The sequence below is a fragment of the Phalacrocorax carbo genome, chromosome 9 (assembly GCF_963921805.1).
Source record: "Phalacrocorax carbo chromosome 9, bPhaCar2.1, whole genome shotgun sequence".
In the NCBI taxonomy this organism is placed as follows: domain Eukaryota; kingdom Metazoa; phylum Chordata; class Aves; order Suliformes; family Phalacrocoracidae; genus Phalacrocorax; species Phalacrocorax carbo.
The window spans coordinates 28,876,145-28,892,839 of NC_087521.1; positions in this window are offsets into that span (position 1 = coordinate 28,876,145).

Below are 16,695 nucleotides of genomic sequence, written 5' to 3' on the forward strand. Positions count from 1 at the left end.
ACTCTCTGTTCCCCAACCTTCCCTATCTCTCTCTTTTTTTTTTTTTTTTCCCTGTGTTATCCAGGTGGTGTTACGAACCATCTGCTGCAGTGATTCAGCAGAATCCATTTAGCGCTTTCCCAGAGAGGCCAGCATCTGCCAGGCAAGGGGGAGACCATGGGGAAGCCCAGCACATCTGCCGCTGTGTCTGCGAGCAAGGTCTGGGGTCAGCCCCTAACCTCATCCCGGCCACCCTGCGGGGCGCAGCTTGTGTGGGGGATCACAGCCATCTTCACCTTCATCATCGTGACTTGTCTGGCTCGATCTGGGTGGTTAATTATCAAATGGCTGTTTTGGCTTTGGCCGTGGAAGGGAAGAACCTCCCTTGCACTTTGTGATGTTCTGCGGTGTCTGGTCGGCTTGGCAGGCGCTGGGCTTCCTGGCTGGCACAAGACGGGAATGAGTGCCATCTTCCTTCCCAAGGTCATACTGAGGGAACTTGGACTCAAAAGCACAAGTGTAAAAATACAGTGTCTCTAAAGTGGGGGAAATAAGGGGCTGAATTCCCCTGTGGGGCAGTAAGGCAGCTCTAGTCCAGCAGGATTTTGCAGAAAAAATGCCATGCGGCGCTGAGCTGGGTGCAAGAGAGGAGCAGAAAGGGTGATGGCACTTCTGCCTTGGGTATTACAAATTCCACTCGTTTGCCTTGGGGCAGGTCCTCGAGTGTGAGCATCACTTGAATTTTACTCTGGGATGGGGGAGGATGATCTTTCAGATGATATGAAGAATTTCATTAGCAGTGCTGACTTCCCAACCTCCAGCTAATGCTTGGCAGTGACTACTGGCAAATACTGAGTCAGTATAAAAAGTAACTACCTGGCAAGGTGTTTTGAAAGCCTGTACACATTTGGGCCTCTGGCAGGAAACATAATAGATCTTGTGTTCAAAAATCCAACACATCTGTGCAATAGGTTATGGCAATGAGCACTGAAAAAGGACCAGGAGTGGGTCGCGACATTTCTCGTGTACCAGAAATTATCTTTATTTTACAGAGGGATGGTGACATTTGGAGGAGCAGAAGCTTCTCTCTCCCTTGCTTTGTAAATTATATAAAAATATCTTCGTTTTGGTAGACCAGTAGTTCAATGACTAGCATTTAAACTCTTCTGATGTCTGATCAGTTGTCAGAAGCAGCTGGTTTCCTTTTATTTCCTTAGCAATGCTCTTACACGTAAGTTTTGTTTCTGAAATATTTTGTAAGCAAACCCTTTCATCCTGCTGCTGTCAAAGAGCATAGACACAGTCCTTGGAAGAGGATGGGAAAAGACCTTGCCTGGTCATTTGATCTGTCCTGCTCCTGGGCAGGGCCAACTCTCCGTTAGTTTTACCTGACAAATATGTGTCTAACCTGCTTGTGGGAAGCTCCTCAGGCATTCTGTCATGGTGCCCACCTGTCCCTTAGCCTGGAAAGCTTTTTTTTGCTCCACTTATTTTCTAGTCCAGGTCATACACTCTGAGGTTTTTCCCTTTCCAGGTGGCTAAGGAGGGAGGCTCTACCAGCAGTGTGATGACTGAGCTGTAAAAATGGGCTTATGTGGGGAACTGACCCAACATATAAACTAGGCCTGGATGCAGAGTCTTGGACAAAGCAGCCAAGCTGCAGAATGAGTTTATTCTAAAGCCCCTGGGTGTTTTATTTCATGGCCAGTAAGATACAGGAGGCCCCAGGGCGTAAGCTGCTGTCTGTAGGTGGGCAGCATGAGAAATGGGCCGTTGGGTCAATGTATGCAGAAGTGCCTTCTGTAAAATGTGTGAGGTTAAGACCTCAGAGCTATGTTTGTTCTTCAGGAAATTTTTAGGGACCTACATCTGCTTGGTGGAATATAGGCTGTGCTCTCCTGTGGCTTGTCTTAGGCTTTTGCTTAAGGTAGAATTTTGATCTTTTTAATAAACACAATTGAAATTTTTAGGGGGGAAAAACGAAACATGGTTGCCTTCCCTTTCTCCTAGCCTTCAAACTGAACCTCTGGTTCTGACTTCAGAAATAACTCAGTTAGCCTCGTATAATGATACTAACTTTTCTTGCACTAAATCGAAAGGAGGGTGTCCGGATACATCATGCTAGGAAAAGGCAGGCAGGGCCAGGCTACACCAGAGGTTACTGAGAGACCTGTTAGGCTGGAGCTGGACCACTGTAGGACAGCGTAGCTTGTGGTGGTGTTGGTAAGTGGATGAGGTAGTAAACGTGACAGTCTCTTCTGCATTGTGCCCTGTAAGGTCTGAGTACTTCAGCTGATGTATGTTGAGAGTATGGTGCAGAAACTCACTGCTGGAGGGGAACGGGTCCGGTGCTGCTGGGGAACTGCTAGGAAACATCTGATCTGTGAGACCTGGTGTTCCAGGCACCTGTATCTCTGCTGTGCTCTGGGCTGATGGAAGGGTGAAGCAGGATTAATGTATGCTCACCGTCGCCCCCGATCTGGGCAGTGCTTCTCCTACACCTGGCAGACAAAATTCCAGCTCCATGCTTCTAAGGGAGCATGGAAAGTTTGCTTAAGCTCAAGTTTACCTAGGGAGTTGAGTTTTGATCTAGCTGGGGAGCAGGTTGCAGGTCTGAGGGAGCTCTGCTGAGCTGCTCGGCTCCCACCCAACCCTAGTTTCAATGCCATGAAACTGAAGCACTGAATTCTGTTCAGCGCCACATATCCAGAGGTGGTACAGTCTCAAGCACACAACGTTGCCTTGTCTGGACCTTCTCAAAGCTGGGGAAGGAAAGAAGTTGGATTCAGTGATGCCATCCAGTGCAGTAAGCCAGGGGTGGCAGTGCTTGCCCAGGAGGGATGCAGGCAGAGCTGCAGGCCTTTCACAGCCTTTTGGGACTTGAACTTGCTGTTCTCAACCTTACCGAGTGCCTCATTTCCCAGGGCGCAGCCAGCAGTGTTTGCAGGTGGTCCTCTATCTCCTTCTGCAAGGGCAAGACTTGTGCAAAGAGACAGCGAAGATGAGAGCTAGGCTTTGCACCCAGAGGATGAGGACAGTTTGGGGGAGGGAGGAATCTGGGGTTGTAGATTTGAATACAAAAGGGGTGATTGGTTTTTGGAGTAAAGCACAGGGCTCTGGGCACGGCCTCACCCTAAAATGATGGTAATAGCACTGCTGCTGCTTGTTGCTGGTGCTAATGGGTCCGAGGTGCTCTGGCTCCCGGTAGCACCGAGTTCCAGCGGGGCAGAGAAACTGCAATACTTCCAGAGCACTGCATTTAACTCCTCACCATCAGCAGAATCAGAAACTCTTGTTACCTCTAAAATTAGGCTAAGAAGTCACCTGAGACTTTCAGAAACAAGAGCCACCTGTTTTATTGGACTCGGGTTTTTTTAAGCCTTGCCGCTTGTAAAGGTAGAATTTAAAAGATCACACAACACTTTGTTCTACAGTATTTGCAAACATCAAACGATGCCAAAACTTGCTGAACGCTGCTCTGAAGTATGGTATGCGCACAGTGACTTTCTTGCGGTGTTTCACTGTGCCTCCAGTAGCATACTGGCAAGTTCTTGCAAGGCTTTATTATTCACCTTCAAATCAGAAGTTCTGGCTTTTTATTTCATTTATTTCAAACCCAACAAAAAATGTCAACTGCTTTCAGAGTAAGGAAACATAGGAGATTTATCTTGGAAAACGGTTTTTCAAAATGTGCCTTTTTGTATATGTCTTTCTCCGTTTACTGGGTCTTCAGGGTACGCGATGCGGCTGTGTGCAGCTGATGGAGCACAGGGGAGTGCAGGGAGGTATCGGGAATGTAACTACAAAGCCCAAATTTGTCTCACAGGATGATCTCATGCACAGTCATGATATCTGTATCTCTTAATTCTCCTCTCAAGTTGACATATCGAAAAAGCCTTGTTGCTAAAATGTCGGTGCCGGGAGTTTCCCTGGGAGACCCTGTCTCCACATCATGACCTGGCATAAACTCCCCTAGCTTTTTACAACTGCATGGTGCTACAGGGTTCTGTGGAAGAAAAATATATGTAGTGAGAGCTCTTACTGCATCGCTGGCTTTTGGCACTGCAGCCAAAGTTGGCTGATTCAGTGGGTTTTAAAATAGGAGTTTAAAATATGATTTTTTTTAAAGAATTTTTTTTTTTATAAGTCTGCTGAGGAAAGTATTAGATTTGCAGCCTTTCAGGTAAAAGTATTCAGGTTTGCCATCCCCATAGATTTTTCACATGTGGAAGTGCTGAATTGCAGAAAATACAATGCAGTTTCTATGGAAAGCATCTTGTTTGTTGGCCGTATCCTGCAAAGCTCTGCCCCGGCGGGGCAAACTCCAGTGCAGCGGTGCAGACTTCTGCACACGTAAAGGCTGTTGAACGGGCTCTGATGTTGCACAACATCCAAGCGGGCACAGCGGCGTTGGCTACCTGCGAGCCTCTTCCTTGTGTACTTTGAAACACTGAGGGAGGGAGAGAAGAGAATGAGTAAGTCATCAGGAACAGATGTTGCACAGTAGCAGAGAAACAAATATTTTGTGTTTATGCTACTTCCTTTCAAGGGTAACGTTAACACCGATGTGTCTGTGTTAGCTTGCCCTTTCCTCAGCACAATCCCGCTGCAGGGCTGTCAGAGCTGGTTACTTACACAAGTCTGCTGGGAGAGGGGTGAGCACTGAGCTCCTGAGTATGTGCAGTTTGGTTCCTAATTCTGCAGAGCACATTGGTTATTCCCTTGCTTATGTGTCATTTCTTCCCCTGCCTGACCTGTTTGCTATCCCCCTGCTGCGAGTGGCGGTTGGCTTTGCATAAGGAGGAAAGACACTGCCCAGAAGGACTCTGAATTTCTTTTGCAGCTATGTTTTTTTTTTTCCCCAGAGGAGTTTCTGGGTTTGAAGCAAATTCCTTTTTTTTTTTTTTAATCCTTTCTTTTCCAAAGAGACCTGCCTATGCCTCTTTCTAGTCCTTTTCTTATAGATGTGATGGGCTTGGGGTGCACAGCTGCCCCTCCATCCCCTTGTCTTCAGCTCGGTAGGCTGAGAAGCGCCTGGTTCCCCAGCCCTGGAGGATATTATCCCTGTGGCAGCATCTGGCTCTTGGCAGGCTCTGCAGGCAGCCGTGCTGGCAGGGTTTGGAGTTCCCTTTTAGCTTTGTCGTGTGGTAATCTGTCAGTTGGCTCTTCGGGCTCCCTTGTTCTTCTGCATGCTTTTTCTTCTTGACAAACCTCTTAATTCGGAGTTGGTCAATGAGAGCTTTGAAAATGCTCCTTGGAGTTGCTCCCCACAAGGCATTTCTTTTGCTTTGCTCCAAAGAGGGACTTTCAGCACGTCTTGATTTTATTATAATAGAAGAGGGGGGGAAAAAAAGCTGATCAGGTTCCTAGGAGCTCAGTGGAGTCTGTTAGTGCCAGCGGACAGGATAATTTACTCAGCTGATTGTTCTGGCTTTGATTATTTACAGTAACCCTAAAAGCATTGCCTCCCTCCCCAGGAAGGAAGCACCGGTGGTTTTAAACAGCAAGAAAAGACTTTAAACAAACCAAGAGTAAAATATGAAATGCCAGCTCTGCTGCTTCTCTCAAAAATGAGTGTGTTTGGGGACAGATCCTCAGCTTAAGTAAATCCTGCCTGTCCCCGGGATTGTGTCACTGTGCACCGTTTCAAAACCGTCCCCCAAGGATATTACTATTCTTTTCTTCGTGTATGAATAAGCCACCTACAGTGCATAACTGCTATATTACAATTTCCTAAGAGGTGCTGGCATCTGGAGAGATTACATTCCACTGGCCCCTGGGATGGAAAGAATGAGTTCAAGAACAAAGAATGAAATCCTCGCTTCTGCACTCAGAAATCCGGTATTTGCCAAAGGGTAGGGGTGAGCCGATAGCCAGACCTCAACGTTGCCGGTGCTTGGTGCAACCTTCCCCTTTTCTGCCAAAAATCAGGCAGCAATGAACCATCCATAAAATTAAACTTAATACCACTCAGGCTGAACTTGGGTGTGTGTGTGTGTGTGTGAAATCTCACCAGTGAACTTTGCGACACCGAAATGCGTAGGATTAACAGCTCTGTGAGCCGGGGTCTATTTGCAGGACTGGCACGGTTCGAGCTGTGGTCTTGGCAGCTCTCACGCAGCCCCGGCACCTTGCTCTGCAGAGACACCTTTCTGGGTGGGAGGAGGATGTTGAACGCCTGGCTGCCTGCCAGCTAGCGTTGAACTGCCACGCAAATTGCAGTGTAGCTGCAAAAAATTGAGATCGCCCACTCCTAGCAGTCTGTGCCATCGGCTGTCTGGCAGGATTGATGGTTGTCACTACCGAACGCTGCTGAGCTGGAGCCAAAATCAAATGAGTGGATGTCCTCGTGAGCCTGCTTGGGGAAAAGAAAAAAAAAAACAACCTTAAAAAAACTAAGAACTTCAGTTTAGAAACTAAACTAAAGAGGCTTGTTCCACTTTATAATTGCTTAGCTGGGAAGAAAGGCTGGGAAACATTCCTGCTGCATGCAAAAGTGGAAGGTCACAAGTTCTCAGCTGTCTCTCCTTGGTGCTGTGTTGGGGTGGAGGGGACACTGGCAGGGAGGAGGGAATGTCTTGTCTTGTGCTAAACTGTCCTTGGGACCAGGAGGGATGTGGCCAGACCTGATCTTAACAGCTGCAGTGTAACGCCGGTTGTGGCATCAGGGGACAGGCTGATGTCCTTTAACATTTTTCCCCTCTTCCCACGTGGACACCCAGGACTGGGCATGCTCTAGGTCACAACTGTAGTGGTGGCTGGTGTGTGATGGCAGTGGAGGAAGTGGTTATAACCTCCTTGGTAAGTCATAGAATCACAGAATGGCTTGGGTTGGAAGAGACCTTTGAAGGTCATCCAGTCCAACCCCCCTGCAGTGAGCAGCAACATCTTCAAGTAGGTCAGGTAGCTCAGAGCCCTGGCCAACCTAACCTTGAACGTTTCCAGGACAAAATAGTGGGGGCTAGGTTTCCTGAATCTGAGTGAGTGGTGTAACCAAAGGGTTTTCACAAAATCCTCATAGGAAAGGTGTTAGAGACAGGTTTGGCTGTAATGACTGAATTGAGCTAGATCTACACCAGGAAAGCAGAGATCAGGCCCTAGCCTCCTGTTGCCCTAGCATGGGGTCTGCTTACCTTTCAGTCTCCATTCACAAAACAGGCAAGTATCTGGGCCAACATATCCTGAAGGGAGAGAACAACCTGGGGAATGGCGTGCATTAATTTCTGCTCCTTCACCTCTTCAAAGAGGGACAAAAGGAAGGAAAGCAAGCCAGAAAGGAAGGAGACGTGCTTCCTTTTCTCCTCTATGTTGAAAAATATGCTTATTCTTCTGCCTGCTTCCTCTTTCCTTCCCTTGTGTCCTTAGTGTGGTAAGACGCAGAGGAAAAAAGTGTTTTCCTTGACCGCATGTGACAAGTCCCTCTCCTGGGATGGAGGTGTTGTGGTGGTGCTGCTCCACGGGCTGTGGAGGGCTGGGTCTGATCCTGCCTCTCCCATTATTTCCACTGGTACTGGTAATTTATTCTTTGGGGGTAGATCTGAACTATCCAAACTAAATCCATGGGTGCTGCTAGAAAAATGGTGCAACGTATTCTTGAGTTATGTCAACAGATGTGATGCTGAAGGGTGTCTTTGAGCCTGCCTGAGCTGAGGAAAACCCTCCTGCCCGGTGATGTGGCCTCTCAAGGATGCAACTTTATGTTTTGTTCTGGTGTGACTTGAGGGGACTGGTCCTGGCAGTGAAGGTGGGTACTGCTGTGGGGACATCTGAGTGCCTGCAGTGAGCAACAGTGAAGGGACAGCAGCATGCTGCTTTCTGTGGCATTAGCAGCACCTACGTTGCTCGTTCCTGGGGGGTACCAAGTCATAGAGCTAAAATGCATGGTATTTACTGCATTGGCAGATAGCAAGACCGTAGCTATGCATGCTGCAAAAATTTGTGTGTTTGTGATCTCGTTAAGATGCCAAGCACCGGTCCCTGAGTAATCCCTGCTGGTACAAAATGAGTAGAGAAATCAGCCACAGGACGCAATGGCAGCAGCAAGGCAGGGACTGTCTCCTGCTCTGCAGTCCAGCACTTCTTTGGGGTTGTATCATCTGAGAGACAAACACCTCCCTTCTGCCCCAGGCAGGCAGGTGAAGCTCTCCCTTCCTCAGGAGCTCCTTCCCCGCTCAGCCAGCAAACTCTGCTCTTCAGACGGGCTGTAAATATTTATAGAAGGAAGCATAGGAGCACTGTGCTGGGCCAATGCCGCTGTGACTTACAAACTTAAATTCCTCATATAAGTTGAGTTCTCCATTTGGAGGCTACCCAAACAGCAAGTTTGTTTCAAACACTTCCTACCTCCCTGAGCAGGCATTTCTTCTCTGTATAGGCTTCAGGAAGGATGCTCGCCCTGAGCCGCCTCCTTCCTGACTGAGGTCCCAGATCTAGACTGGCTTTACAACCTCATGGCCACCTTCAGCCTGAGGGATCCTTCCATCACTTCTCTGCTTTAGAGAAAGCCAGGTCTGAGTGTTGTGCTTACCCCCAGGCAGGTGCACGGAGGATTAACTGGCCACTTTTTTGTATCACATCAAGCCTTTTTCCCCTTTAGGTTGGATGGTATCTTTATATTAAGCAGCACAAGAGAAGAATGAAGATTTAAACTCATTTAACCTTGAACGTAGCCATTAGTTAAGCAATTAAAATTAAAGGGTGAGTTAATGGGCAGTGTCAAACATTCGGAGAAACATCTGTTGTAATAGAAGTCTGCCTTTTAGCTGATGAATAATTGATCCACTGTTCATCAGCACCTAAGCCCAGCCGAGACGGCAGTGCTGGCACTGCTGGAGCATCTTCAGTGCCCCTCCCCAGCTGTGGGATCTAGGAGAGCAGGAGGACCCAGCCACCACAGCTTGAAGATACATTAGGAAAACTACCTGCGTTGCACCCCGTCGGTTGAGGTCGTCCCTGTTGGGTCTATTGCTTTCCTGGGATCAGGCGTGTCGTTTCATGTGTAGAGGAATCGATGGTCTATTTTTAAGTCTTTATTAATGCATGCGTGGATGAATGCGGTGTCTGTCTGGACACTGATAGCCAGGGATGTAGATGACTCAAACTGCTTTGAGTTGTATGACCAAGCTAAATTAACTTGCTTTTTTGGCAGGCAATGGATGTTAGTGAATGCCTTCACTAATGCATTGAGAGCAATACAGTAAATATTGACCAGAGTTTGAGGGGTAAATAGCAGAAACCGTTTGTCTTGGCTGTGATAGAACCAATAATGCGGAAGTCACTTTTGCAATACTGTCATCTCCCACAGAAAGCCCTCTCTCCCTAGAGTAACAAACAGCAAAAGATATTTGGGTGAAATCTTGGGTCCTGTGAAATGAAGGAGAGCTCTGCTATTCTTGTCAGTAGGACAGGATGTTGCCCTGCAGCACCTGGCCCTGCAGACCTACCTGGGAAGCACTTCCACGGCACAAAAAGCAGCGACGGAGCGAGGCAAGAGGGCTGGGATGTGTTCCCTGCACAGGCTGGGCTCTGCGAGGGCTTAGGAGCCCCTGCATGGGGTGGGGTGATAGAGCAGCGTCTAGTCCTTGTGCTGAGCTCTTCCACGTGCCCCGCTGCTGAGGCTGGGGCTGGGAGAGGTGCCAGGGTGACCCAGAAACCAAATTGAGGGCATGGAACATTTGTCGTGTGGGATGTGGGAGAAGGAAACCTGGGTCACAGAGGATTCTTGATGTGCTGTTCTGCATATTGCCTCTTAATGCTTTAAAAATAGTAGGCTGCTTGTGCGATTTCCTCAAAGCGTGTGCATGTGCAGAACTGTGCAACAAACTCAACTGAGCCAAACCCAGTTTCTTGCTCCAGCACAGAAGCAACAGCTGGTTATTAGGAAGACAAGATGAGCCCCCTCACCCCCACGCTGGGGTGTCATGAGCACAGGCCTCTTTACAGAATGCAGTTGGGAAAAAGGGATGGGAAGGAAACAGAAAAGGAAGAAAGAAAATTAGTACGAAGGTATCTCGGAAGTGGATGTTGGTAGAATGTGGGTTCTTCCCTCATCCTCAAGCTGAGTCTGCTCATGTTTTTACCCTTTGAGGTAGAAGCCAATATTATGCATTTGGCCGTTTGTTAGAAACGTAACAAAAATCACCTCCACACTCCTAAAGAAACCAGTTTTATTAATATTTGGTTTGCATATACTCATCCCTCTTTCTTCTTCCTCTGGAATATCTGCAGAACTTGAATTTGTGCAAAAGTCCAGGTTTTGTTTGAAATCATGTTAATCTGTACTTGCATCATAAGCATAAAGAAAGGGAAAGGGATTGGGATGGGAAAATTATCTGCTTGCCTTCAGCTGAAGCAGAACCTGTAGCCCCGTTTCTTCCCTTATCTCCCCCTCCACATGCAGAGGCTGCCTTAGCATCTGCCTGCACTTCTGCTGCTGCTTCAACTTCTTTCTCTGCTTCTTTAGACTAGAGCAGCTCTTTTCTCACTATAAAATTGTCCCTGGATTATTGTCAAGTGTTTGATGCCTTGCTCCACTTCTACCTTTCACTAACTCATCAATATTGTCTTTAATGACATGTGAATGCAAACAGACCTTGCTTTGAAGCTTGTGTACAGAAGGCAACAAATTTGGCTTGTTCTGGAGCTCTTGGAGGTGAGCTGTGTTTAAACAAAATTTTAACTGCTGAGGTTTTGAACACGCATATCTGCCCATCCGAATGTGTGTGAGACGTGTACAGAAGAGACACTCAAGTTGAACTTAACGTGGAAACTCTTTTAAAGCAAAGATAACTGAGGATGGATGAAGTAGAGAGGTTTTTTATCCTAGAGGAATTTTGTTTAAGGAAATGAGGCTAGTTGAGTAAGGAGATCGTATTCAAAACTATAATTCAGCCAGTCCAGCTCCCTCCCAAAAAAAGGTGCCATTTTCAAACTTCAAACCCCTCAGAAACTCAAAAAAACCTCAGACCTCTGACTTTCAAAATTCACTTATTTCTATGTTTGGCTTTATTGCAGAGCCAAAAGTGTACTTTTTTTACTTTACCCAAAAAATGCATGTTTATAGCTGCATCTCAACCACAACCTTGGCATTATTCCTGTGGTGATATGGATGACACCATTTCCATTATAATAGCCTGGTTACATTTTCTTGGCCATAAACCTATAAAAATCATAATTGTACTTTCTTTCACCCAAAGGCTTTGAGTGAAGGTTCTGTGAAGAAATCTCTGCTAAGTAGTTTAGCTGAGGTTTGTGTTTATTGACTTAAATGGAAGCAGATTTGAGCCTTGGGAAGGCTGCTGCCCTTCAGATAACTTCCCTAAACTCCACTTTTTCACGTGTAGTAGCCAGATATTTTCTGAGCTGACTTATTTTCAGCCCTTCTGTTTACATCTATGGATAATAAAGAGGGATTTACCCCAGAGCTTTATTGCCTCTGATGATCATTTGTCCCCCACATGCCATGTGTTCTCAGGGAAGGGAGCAAAGCAGTGCCAGGTTATCTGAGGATGCGGGTTACAGGAACAGCTATTTTAGAAAAGTGGAGTTTATGCATGTGAATACAGGATAGCTGGAAGCTGCCAACTAATCTGCTGTAAGCTTACCCTGTACATTGTTACAGCAAAGGATTTGGGTGGTAATGATTAATTTTTAACTGCATTTTTATTAGGATTATCAAGTAGTTATTTCATCCCTATCGGTAGTGGCTGGGCAGGGAGGAAGGTGAACAGAGCTGTGTGCCCAAGGGCATCCTCTGCCTTGCCTGGTCTGCACAAATGCTGCGGTGCTCTGCTGGTGGGGACAAACGCGGTGTCTGTCCGAGCTTCCCAGAGCCCAGATACGGCAGTCATCGCCCGAACTTTCTGGGAGCCCTGTGGGACAGGCTCTGCTGCTTCCTGGCCTGCTGCTGCGCTCTCCACCCGGCGTGTGCAGGTCTGCACCTGGCAGAGGGCTTGGCGTGGGCACAGCCAGAGGTGTGTGTCTTGATGCTGCCGGCACATGCGGGGAAGAAGCAGGTGGAGCCAGGAATGATGGCTTCATTGGCTGGTGACAGCCACACAAATGAGCAGGGGAAACCACACTGATGGTGTGGCCAGTTTGCCTTTTTTTAAGTTGTCTTCCTTCAAAAATGAGAGAAAAGCTGTGTTTGGAGGCCTGATACAGGGATTCTTGGCATAGCTGGTGCTCTCCTGGCTCTTGGAAAGGCTGGATTTGGGTGTATGACCTCTTGTACAAGGCTGCTTTTGGATTTCTTAAGGAAAAGATGGGTGTGCTCCACCCTGCCCCATCCCTGGGGACCACCTCCACCCTAGGCTGAGGGCTGAGCATCCATAAGTAGATGGCAGCAGGAAAGGGGTCCTGAGCCTCAACCCGCCTTGCTATCATGTAGCAACATCCAGGGCCCACCTCCTCCCGCTGCCCACAGGTTGATGTGGGCTGTGTGGTTTGGAGCTGCCTGTTGTGTTGCCGTCCCAGCTTCACTCCTGTGACAGATAGGCCTGAAGCTATTCAGACCAGACCAGGCTGGTGGGCTTAAACCAACTTCTGTCCAGAGCTGCTTATGCTCCTTAGCAAAAGCAAAGCAGGGGCACTGCCAGCTTATCCCTTCACCCCTTGGTTGGGCTTTTCCCAAGGAACTCTCAGAGCCACCCAGCCCCTGCAGATATTTGGGAGAAAGTGAAGTTGGGGAGGGAGGAGGAGACCTCTTCACATTGCAAAGACATCCTAGAGATGCTGCTGGGAGAAGTCACAATAACTACTGCTTCATTTCAAAATAGAGAGGATTGATTTGGCATTTTTTTCTGAAAAGCTGTTTGTGATGTTAGCAACTACCCAGGCAAAATAAAGGAGAAAAGTACAACTTCCCAAGCCTTGGGTGTTCTCCTCCTGCCAGCGACTGACAGCTCTGCTCCGCCTGTCATCTGCAAACGAGCTCTAACAACAGTTGGAAGAACTGTTTTATAGCCTGAAAATGGAGGGTTGGCCTTGGCCTTCTTTGGTAATCTGTTTGGAATTTGGTGGTGGTGGTGATCAACAGTTGTTTAAAGCTGCTGGCAGCCCGCTGGTCTTCACGCAACGGCTCGGTGGTCTTGGGCTTTTTCCAGCTCTGTGCATTAAACATTGCTTTCCCATGATGCAAGGAAAAGGGTGCAGTCGATGCTAAAAGGCAGAAAATTTAAACCTGATGAAAGGAAATGCTTTTCCACACAATTAGCCTTTGGGATTTGTTACCACATGGAGCTGCTTAGGCCAAACATTTAGCACATCTTTGGGGGATGAAAGGGTATCTGGGGATTTATATGGGAAACAGATTTTCCAAGGGAAAAAATTCAAATGAGGGATCTGAAGTTCAGAGCAGGAGTCTCAACTTCAGTTTAAGTGATTAAGATGCTCTCTGGACTGCAGCAAGGTCTTGAATTGCAGCCCGCAGTCCCAGGTGAGCATCACGACTACTGGTCACACTGTTAATCTGCTTTTATAATTGTTGTTTTCTACCACTGGTTCACTCAGCAGCACAAATTTCCCCACCAGAGGAGTTTCAGCAGTGGTACAGTTTACGTTACCTTCCTCCTTGGGGCTGCACCAGCACTATGATGGACTGGCCTTGATGGTTTTGTGTACGGGTGGCAAAGACATTGGTAGCTTCCCGCATCGCTCCAGTGGATGCATGACTTTGTGCTGCAGGAGCAGTTAAAATCTACCTTCCCTTCAGACAGGAGCAAAGTACAGAAAGTTTTGTGTATGAAATAAGCTCAGCTGGACAGGCTGTCAAGGCTGAAGGCTGGAACAAGCCTTGCTACTGGGAAAGGTTTCTCCTGGCTACACCTTTGCAGGCGCTGGGCCCCTGAACAGCCACCCGAGCTGGAGTTTTAGCGTGGTTATTTCAAACACAGCATCCTCTAGTCACCTCATGCTGAAATTAATATGGCCTTTTACAGTGGATTTTCCTTTCTCTTTTGTTTTGAGAATGCCAGGACTGTTTTTAAAAAACAAAAAATTCCCCCCTGGGTTTTCCAGCTCCCCCTGAAATTCATAGAATCATAGAATGGTTCATAGAATTCATAGAATAGTTGAAAGGGACCATAAAGGTAATCTAGTTCCAACTTCCCTGCCATAGACAGGGAAACTGCAAGCCCTTCATTTAAAATCCTTCATTTATTAGTAGTTTGAACCTCCCCTGACAGTCTGCATTTGCACCCATGTGTTTTGTTACACTGGGTTTGTTCCAGTGCGCCGCAACATACTGCAGAATGAGGCAGTTTGCTGAAAGGGGGGCTTTTGGAGAAAGTCTTTCAAACCAGCAAAATAAAGCCATGGCAAAGAAAGACACTGTTGCCATTATAAAGCAAACCTGGGCAGAAGTTCCCTCGTTACCGGTGGGAGGGAGGGTACTGCTGCGTGTCTGTGTTACATGCATAGATGTGGTCTTGGATCAACGGGAGCACTCTGGTGTTTAAGCAAGTGCTTAAACTTTCTGCTGGCCTCCATCCTTCAGGCTGTTGTGTGAAGTGTGATTCCTGCGGCTCAAATTCAGGATTTTCACTGAGTCCTGGGAGCTCCTGCCCAGTGGGAGATGGGTGCTGCGGGGGGCGGGTGCTTCTCCGCAGTGCTGCAGAAATGCACAACGGCCCCAAATTTTCTCCTTTCCTTGTTGTCTATGATACTGATTACAGCACAAGAGGATTTACAAATGTCCTTTATCTGATATTTGCCCCATACTGTCTGTCAAAATTATGTCCCGTGTAATATATATAAAAAAAGAAAGCAAACCCAAGAAACTATTGGGCTTGTCTAAGTCCCTGCCTGCATGCGTATGTTAAATATATATTGAGCAGTAATAGCATGCAAAAGCAGGGGGGAGTACTTTTTGTCACTACTTTGTAATTTACATTACACTTTTGCCCCTACGTGAACAATTTCTTCTTATCTTTTTTAAGCCTTGGAACACTGTCTACGCCTTGGCTAAGTCTTGAAACACTTTCTGAGCCTTGAAACGTCTTGAAGCACTGCAGATTGAGTGGAAAGAAGCAGTTTGTCTCTCACTGATGACCCGAGAGCATCCTCTAGTGTATATTTAAGGTAATACTTACACGTCCCCTGCCTGGTTGCCTTGTGAAAAATGCTATCGTCAGAGCAAAGGAGAAAAAAAACATGCATAAAGTTCGTGGTAAAAAGCAGACAAGATGCTAGCTGAGGAATTAAACACAAACACAGGCAGTAAGTGCTTGTTCCCATTCAAGGCTGGCTTCAGGAGGAGTTAACAGCACCAAAAACCCCACAGGGCTGAGCCTGTCTGTGGGGCAGTGGGTAGCTCTCATTTATAAAACCCTGAGCAAAACTGAGAACCAACCATTTCATAACATTAAATGTATTGACGTCGCCAGGTATATTAAAAAGGGAAGACTTGCTGCAGACAAACATCTTAAAATTAATTAAAATACTTATGATGTGCTTACAGATTACGGTAATGGCTGTAAGAGGCAAGTTTTGACTATAAATGGATGTTGCTAATTAGAAAAGGTAGGTGAAACCACCTTTGAGGTTGTGGGATTTTTCTTTTGCTGTGAAAGCCTACTTTATATTTTCAGTAACAGTATGCTATTTTCCTGCATTGGGACGTTTTGATTTTCACTGCACAGTGAAAACTGGTGCATAAGGAAGAGTGCAGCTAAAGATTTTAAAATAGCCATTACATGGCTATTTTGTGTATTTATGCTATTATGGTATTATATGACACAAGTCTAGTCCCCCTGTGCCTTACTTTTTCTCCTGTAAAATGGAAAAAAAAGCTAATTTCCCTGCCTCAGAAGAGAATAAATCTATTTTCCTGATGCTCAGGTAAAAGATGATGGAAATATTACAGGTGGGTGGATATGTGGCCAATGACAATGTATAAATACACACACATATACATATACATAAAACCTTCCTATGTCTGGACAGGAGAAATGATGCCATACTTTTCTTCCCCGCCTCACTGCACCTTAGCGTTTTGGCTTTCTTCAGCCAGAAAACTACCCCTTTCCAATAAAGTCATGGCACTATCATGGTTCCCTCTTGCCACCTCCTTTTGCAGAAAGTCTACTCCAAGCCCAACGTTGTGCATGCACATGTGCGTGTCCATAGAATAGATCATAGAAAGGTTTGGGTTGAAAGGGACCTTAAAAATCACCTAGTTCCAACCCCTCTGTCATGGTGAGGGACATCTTTTACTAGACCAGGTTGCTCAGAGCCCCATCCAGCCTGGCCTTGAACACTTCCAGGGATGGGGCATTCACAGCTTCTCTGGCCAATCTGCTCCAGTGCCTCACCACCCTCACAGTAAAGAATTATTTCCTACTATCTAATCTATGTCTACATTCTTTCAGTTTAAAACTATTACCCCTTGTCCAGTCACTACACCCCCTGATAAAAAGTCCCTTTCCATCTTTCCTGTAGGCCCCCTTTAAGAACTGAAACCCTGTTATCAGAGTGGTTGGTTTTTTTGGTTGTTGCTGCTGGCTGCTAAAAGCGTGTGGCAGAACACTGCTGAAAACTTCTGCATTAAAGGAAGACAACACATGCGCTCTGATCTGGAGAAGAGCAGATAATAGGGCAGGGAACATGCTCCATTTGTGCACATACTTGAAACAAGTAGAGAGGAAGGGTGAGATCAGGACAGCCACAGGTTAGATTAATCTCACCTCAGTGGGATGAAAGGCTTTCAAAGAAACTTTG